The 7,936-nt window shown below is 37.8% G+C and overlaps 1 long non-coding RNA gene across 1 annotated transcript; it reads left to right on the top strand.

The window, feature by feature from the left end:
• The first annotated feature begins 5,480 nt into the window (after positions 1-5,480).
• On the top strand, positions 5,481-6,849 carry LOC148781362 (uncharacterized). Its single transcript, XR_016059719.1, has 2 exons — positions 5,481-6,469; positions 6,573-6,849. It is a non-coding gene; the product is annotated as an uncharacterized LOC148781362 (long non-coding RNA).
• Positions 6,850-7,936: the final 1,087 nt, after the last annotated feature.

The following is a 7,936-nucleotide window of genomic DNA, read 5'->3' as shown; positions in this document are numbered from 1 at the left end:
AGTACACGCCTCACATCCTCAATATATAAGCGCACAAGGTAAGCAAGTTTGAAAGAGGCCTCCGGCCAGATATCGGAAGGAGAGTAATATCAGCCCATCTCAACACATTCTCCCCGTTAGTAGACCTCGCTATGAAGATAGAGAGAGATTGTGAGGAGTTTCAGCTGAGGAGAGAAGGAAAAGTAAGGTCCACACCGTCTCAAAGTTTTGAAGAGAAGGCTCGGCCGCCTCTTAGGAGAGAATTTAGGGGAGGAGTAAATCAGGACAACATGAGACCTTTATAGACGATGTAAGGGATAACCGACACTTGGCATGTTCACATTGTGGGACAAACAACCACTCTGTGGCTGAATGCTATAAGAAGCCGAGAACGCGTTATTGATGTGGCAAGCCTGGCCACCTGATCAAGGATTGCCCTGTGACGAAGCCAAAAGATAGACTAAAGACTCTAGGTCGGGTATTTACACCTATGGAGCAAGAGGCCAAGTCGTCTACTTCAATGATAAGAGGTAAGCTCTTTTTTGTGGTAGAGAAGCTAGAATTTTGTTTGATCTTGATTACCTTCTTGCTTTGTTATAGCATCACATTTTGCATGTCACTTAAACTTTGAATCTGTATCTCTCGATCATACCTTACCATGTGCACACCTTTTTAGGGGACTCGCTAGTGACTGGCTCAGAGTTTAAGTACTGTGAGTTACGATTGGGAGGTAGAGCGTTGCCCATAAATTTGATTCTCTTGGATGTTTAGGATTTTGGACGCCCCCTAGGCATAGGTTGGTTGTGTGATCGTGCGTCAGCAGATTGTTTGGAGAAGAATGTCATTGTCGAACCCCCTGTTAGCTGATTAGCAGATATATGATTTTAAGGACAAAATATTTTTTAAAGGGGGGATGATATAATGACCCAGATTTTCTGGGCTTAGTAGCACGCGCTGTAGTGAAGAGAAGACGAGAGAGAGTGAGAGTGCACACGACAGTAAGAGCAGGAGAAAATGAACACATGTGGCAGTAAGAGGAAGTCGTCGTGCGTGAAGGAGAGATAGCCACCGTGCATGTAGCTGACATGCGTGTGATGTAGCCACCATGCGTATAAGAGTTTACTGTCGTGTATTAAAGAGAGGGCCAGCCGTCGTGCGTGAATGAGAGGACCAGCTACCATGCATGTAAAAGGTTACCGTCGTGTGTGAAAGAGAGGGTCAGCCATCGTGCGTGAAAGAGAGGTCAGACACCATACCTATTCGAGAAGGCCAACCGCCGTGCAAGCAAGGAGAGAGGGCCGTTGTGCGTGCAAGGTGCGATGTCGCCGTGTGCGACCCTACCGAGCCCATGCATGCCCTTAGGTACCACTTGTCTATTGCATGTTGTTTTGTATGCCACTTGTTCAATTGCATGACATAGTGTGTGCCATGTGGTAAATCTAAGCTGCCACCTCCCACTCTTGACTTATTTACCCTTCTCCGCTCTCCTGAGCCTTTGTTCTTACTCTCACCCATGAGAACCCATTCTCAATACTTAGAGCTTTCACGCCTTCGGACCATTATTGAGGAGCTTGGATGTGACCTGTGTGGGGTATTTTAGAACACATTTGAGCACATGTAAGTGGATCTAACATTCATGTTTTTATAGTTCTGATTAAAGCATGAAAATTTGGCACAATATAAGTGCGATTTTGATAGGAATATGGCTGCATGCTAGTGAAATTATGTTGTTTGTGCACTATTATTACAGAATTGTAGTCCTCATTGGCAAGAGGAATTTAGTGTTGAAAATAACTCGGTTGGTCAGGAAAATCTGTGGAAGAGTACCCCTGCATGTCTAAATTAAGATGAAAAAGGCTTTGTATTACTATCCATTTTAGTTTGAAAGTTGTTGATTATTTTATGAGGTGTGCCAAACCTTTGCTGTGAAATTTCTAGAACTGTTGCTTATTTTATACTGAATGTTTGACTGACTAAATAGTGTCCAAATAACATCAAACCGCTTTTAAATAGAATATGGACATGTCTACTTCAAATTTTGTTTTGACACCATATTGAAATTCCTTATAATTTGGAAATTATGTCTCTGTAACTATAACTATGTCACTATTGTGAGTTGTCGTAAATTTTTAGAACTATTGCATGTATTATGGAAGGTTGTTCACTAACCAATATGTCTCTGATTAAGGTCACACCACTTCTAAAAGAAAGGTAGATAAGTCTATTTTCAAATTGGTTTTAGGACCATGACTAAATTATCTATGGAATGGAAGTTAGGCCAAATTTTCTAAGAGGCTATCCTACTAAAATTTCTGTCCTGTTATGAACTATTGGGCTTGCATAATTGTAACAAGATATGCTTATGAAATAGTGAATACTTATGAAATAGTGAACGCTTATAAATTATCGAATGCTTATGAAATAGTGAATACTTATGAAATAGTAAATGCTTAGAAATTATTGAATGCTTATGAAATATGAAATGTATATAATTGTAATCAGGCATGACTAGGATAAATGTTCAGTGGTGATATGTGAGCATGACTTTAAGGCAAGCTAAGTGATATGCGCTTCTGTCGGCATGCTTTGTGCATATTGCATGGCCGTAATGCGCTCTGATAAGATTGAGTTCTGATAAAATTGTGTTATGATATGACTGTGTTCTGATAAATTGTGTTATGATAAGACTGTACTCTGATGAAAATATGCTCTGATAAAACTATGTTCTGATAAGACCGTGCTCTGATAAGACATGCCTATGATAAGAATGTGAAATGAAACACTACGCAATGGGATATCCATTGGTGGTGGAATATGTTATAATAAGAATGTGATATGAAACACTACGCAATGGGATATCCATTAGTGGTGAAATATGCTATGATAAGACTGTGATATGAAATACTATGCAATGGGACATACATTGGTAGTGGGACGTGATATGATAAGAATGTGATATGCTCATTTATGATGTGAATACATGTAGAAATACATTCTCTGTTATGAAATGAACACTTGCTCTGTTATGAAAGGAATACTGGCCCTATTATGAAATGAATATGTGCTTTGTTATGAAATGAAAGCCCGCTATGATAAGATGAAAGTACGATATGATAAAGAATGTGTGAAACACTATGCAATAGGTCTCCCATTGGTAGTGTGATGTGATATGTTATGATTACGATAAGTGCTATGTGATAGACCTCTATAGTCAGTTATGTGATTCATGGGCATATGTTGTGTGATATGTATGGGCACCTACTGTATGAATGATGGTACTGGCAGTTGTCTATTTGTGAAATGCACCTACTGTGTGAATGATGGTGCCAACAGCTGCCTGATATGCCTTTGATATGATATATGAGCATAGTAATATGCTGCTTATGTGATATGTGAACGGGTACCTACTGTGTGAATGATGGTGTCGGCAGCTGCCTGATATGCCTTTGATATGATATATGCACATAGTAATATGCTGCTTATGTGATATGTGAATGGGCACCTACTGTGTGAATGATGGTGCCGGCAGCTGCCTGATATACTTTTGATGTGATATGTTTGTATAGTAACATGCAGCTTATGCAATATGTGTGATGGGCACCTATCTCTAAGCTATATGGAAGGGGTAGCTTGTGTATCCAACTTTATTTTTGAGTTTCCTCTTCCACAAATAGGCATATGCATATGGAAGGGGAAGCTTGTATATCCAACTTTTTTTATGACATTAGTAGCTATTGGAAGCCCTGAGTTCTAAATTACAAGTTCCAGTGGGACTAAGAAATGTGGGCGCGTAACTTTGGATCTCCCACTTCTAAAAATTTTTACCAAATAAACATCCTTAATCCCGAAAATGACCAAATGCAATGTGTTTGCAGAGCTTATAAGAGTGGAGAGAGAGAAGAATAGTTTGTGTTGATTTCTCTTTTGTAGCATTCTTGAAGAGAGAGAGAGAGAGAGAGAGAGAGAGGTGAGTAATCTTCCTTGTTGAAAGAACAGGATCCTTGGACATTTTAGAGAGAGAGAGAGAGGGAGAGAGATATAGAAAGAGTGAGAACTGAAACAGAGAGATAGGGAGAGAGATATTGAAAGCTGAAATACTGAATTCTTAGAAATTATAGAGCAATCAGTAAAAAAAAAGTGGCAAAACTCTTGAACATTTGGGGGCTCTCTCTATTGAAATACATATATATAGAGAGAGAGAGAGAACATTCTTGGCATAAAGAAATTTGTGGAACAACAAATTTGGTATGCCTACTGCAATTGAAGGGGACTCAATGAATATTGTGAAGTGCATTAAATGGGAGACAAAATTTCCATGGAAATTATATTGTCTGATTTGTGAATTGATTGATGTATGCAAGGAGTTGCATTTTTCTTTTAAACATGTGTTTAGAGAGAGCAATATCAAGGCTGACAATCTTGTGAAGGTAGGAGTTTCTGGTAATGCTTTAACTATTGTTTGATTTACTTTAGGTACTTTGTTGTTTTTTTTTTTTTATGTAATAGTTGCCAGTTTTTTTGAAACTGTGCATTACTGTATCTGGTTTTAGTGATAAATGAAAAAAGTTACTTTTTTACAAAAAAAAAAAGAACAAGAAAAATTTAGAAAAGTTTATATATGGTAGCAATCTTATATTATAGAAGCAAGGTGCACCATAAAATCTAGTAGATAGTAGAAAAGAGTGCTCCGAAGTTGCAAAACTTTCCAATTGATCATGTTAACCTTTTTTTTTTTTTTTTTAAATACAAAAAATAGTACATCATGTAAGAAGTTATCTAGAATGTCTATTTTTAAGATTTGTAGTATTTATCAATACGCTATATGCACCATATTTGAAATTTAAAATTTCATAATTAAGCTTGAACATAGAATTTAAAGGCACATAAGGTTTCGAATACCAAAACTACATCTTTTGCTAAAATTAATGGTGCACCTTACTTGTATAGTATAAGGTGAGCACCTTCTATATACCTCACCTTTAAAATCTACTTCATCATGTGGTTTATTACTAGGAAAATTGATTCATGCTGGTTGGAGTGCATTGCTACATCTGCCGTCTATAAAGTGTAAAGCATCCATCATAAATATGGATCCAAGTAGGTGTTCCATCTAAAAACAATGAAAACTAACTATCCAAATGTTATCTTACTAGAATCATTATTTTTAGTATTAAATTTTATTTATTTTTCATATTCATGATCTCCATGTTAGAGATTAGATGTACCTTAAAAATTAAGTCTTAAAATCCATCTCAAAAATAGATTTATTAAAAAGCCCGCATTTTTACACATGGGGATTTGGCCAGGTCCATACTATTTTGAAGATGTCAAATCCGAAAGATATTAATGCGTATTACTAAAAATGTATAAGGGGAGGAAATGCTCAAAATCTTTAAGGCTTATGGAAGAGGTAGCTGGTACATCTAATTTTATTTATTTTTATTTTTTATTTTTTATTTTTTATTTTTTTGGTTTCCTCTCCTACAAATAGGCATATGCATATGGAAGGGTAGCTTGTATATCTAACCTTCTTCTGACGTTAGTAGCTATTGGAAGCCTAAGTTCTAAATTACAGGTTGGTGTAGGACTAAGAAATGTGGGCGTGTGACTTTGGATCTCCCACTTCCGAACCGCGCCCTTAATCCCGAAAATGACCAAAAGCAATGCCATTGTAGAGCTTATAAGAGTGCAGAGAGAAGCATAGTTTGTGTTGATTTCTCTTTCCTAGCATTCCTGAAGAGAGAGACAGAGGAGAGTAATCCTTGGACATTTTAGAGAGAGAGGGAGAGAGATACAGAAAGAGTGAGAACTGAAAGAGAGAGAGAGGGAGAGAGATACTGAGAACTGAAACAACAGAATTCCTGGAAATTATAGAGAGATCAGAGCAATAAAAAAGTGGCACAACTCTTCGACATTTGGGGCTCTCTCTGTTGAAATACGTAGAGAGAGAGAGAACATTCTTGGCATAAAGAACCCAATCAGAGTAGTGGTTTCCCCATCTGGGGTTCTTTGCCAGGGAGGAAGGGAGTTTGGATCGACACCTTTCTGGTTCTTAGCCCGCCCAAACCCAACAACACTGATTACTGAGCCATTACAATACATTTCAGCTTCTGGATTTGCTCCTCTGCTAATCTTAGAGAGAGAGCCCAACCTAAACCTATAGACCAAGACAGCCTTAAGACTGAGCAACGAAAATTTGGTGTTTTTCTTTGAAATTCTTGAGAGAGAAAGTGACAGAGAAAGAAGCCCATCTGAGAGAATGGCTCCCCCCAGTGAAACTGAAAACCAGAAGGCGCTTTGGAAAATGTTGCCCATGAATTGGGGATGGAAAGGCGCTAAAAGGAATTGGAAACGTGGAAAAGGGAAGGCGAAAGCTAAGGTTGCGGCTGTTGTAAACTATGGTGCAGAAAGCGGAGGAGAGAGAGAGGTTGAAGAGACTGAGAAGAAGGGCTTGTGTCAGAAGATCAAAGATGGCTTGAAGAAATTGTTGGTATGTGTGCCCATTTTTCTTTTTTGTTTTCTTTGTTAATTTTATCTTCCTTTCTCTCTCTGTAACTTCTGTAATTGATTCTTTGAATTATTTCTTTTCCAAGGCTTTCAAGTTCAACTCTAAAAAGGACCAGAAGAATAAGGAGGATTCAGGGGATACCAAATGATAATGTCCAGGTTCTGAGATTTAGTAGTCAAATCAACTTTGGTTTCTCATTGATTTGATTTGAAGTAACTCATTCATTTTTTGTTTTGTTTTCTTTTTAATTTTCAAAGCATCGATTGTAATGTGTATGCCATTCTTTCATTGCAGCAATTTGTATCAGAATGCTATGCGATATTGTTCAATAAAATGCTTCATCTGTATCCACTTTTATGCTATGCTTATTGATTCAATGTAACTAAGGCGCTATGCTTTCATGTTCTCTATCAGGCATATAATTTTTAGTAAAATTTAACCGAAAAAACCCAAAAAAAAAAAAGAAAAGACAAGAAAAAACAGTAAGGTTTTGCTTGCTCCTTGTCGTCCTGATCTACTTTTATTGTGCACCTAACCTCTAGAGCACCTGATCTCGCAAACTGGGCCAGTCAAGTTGGGCCAGAAGCGAGCATTCGCCGATCCGGTTTATGATGTAAAGGATTGTGCAACTAACATCTAGTGCACTAGACCTCGGGATTGTACAACTAACATCTAATGCACTAGACCTTGCAAGCTGGGCCTGTCAAACTGGAAGGAGGCATTGGCCGATCCGGTTTTGGTAGTCCGGTTAGGTATTAAAAAAGAAAACTCAAAAAATATATAAAACCCAGTTTTGTAATATGTTTTTCATTGTTTTTATCATTTTAGAAAATATTGAAAAGTGTTTTACCCGTGAATACTTATTTTTACATTTTCACGATTCTCTTTAGAAAGTTTAAAAATACTTTTGGGCACAAATCAATTTTTTAAAATCCATTTTTTATCGGTGTCGAGTTCCCTCGCCACGACCCCATATGTGACGATGATGGCTAATACCTGATGGAGCATTAGTGGCCCGCCTTTATTAATTTCTTGGTAGACTCCGCAGAATGCGGAGAGATCACCCATCGATCCCATCAGGGTTCGAGCCAAAAATATCTACTTCTCCAATTTGCACATAAAAATGCCACTAGTTCAGGGTCGTTCCCTTTTCTAGGCCACTCGTTTTATGATAAGTCAAATGGCATGAAGAGGAATTTCAATGCGTAGGGGATACCAGTTTCATTCGGGACTACTACAGCTGGACACGAGAAGTATGTGACCGCTACAGAGACACCCTCCATGTTGCTGAGCTCCTAGGTGCCCGTCAGTGTTCCGCCTATCCCTACAATAGGTGCTTGTGAGTGTTCTGCCTATCCATTTGGTAAAATTTAATTATTTCTAATATAATATTAAAACTTTTTGTTATCTTGTATCTTTCTACACAATGAAAAGATAACTAAAATTTGC

The sequence above is a fragment of the Amborella trichopoda genome, chromosome 7 (assembly GCF_054954075.1).
Source record: "Amborella trichopoda isolate Santa Cruz 75 chromosome 7, AtrichopodaSantaCruz75HAP2 v2.0, whole genome shotgun sequence".
Classification (NCBI taxonomy): Eukaryota; Viridiplantae; Streptophyta; class Magnoliopsida; order Amborellales; family Amborellaceae; genus Amborella; species Amborella trichopoda.
The sequence above is the reverse complement of the archived record's forward strand: the minus strand, read 5'-3'. Positions and strand labels throughout refer to the sequence as shown.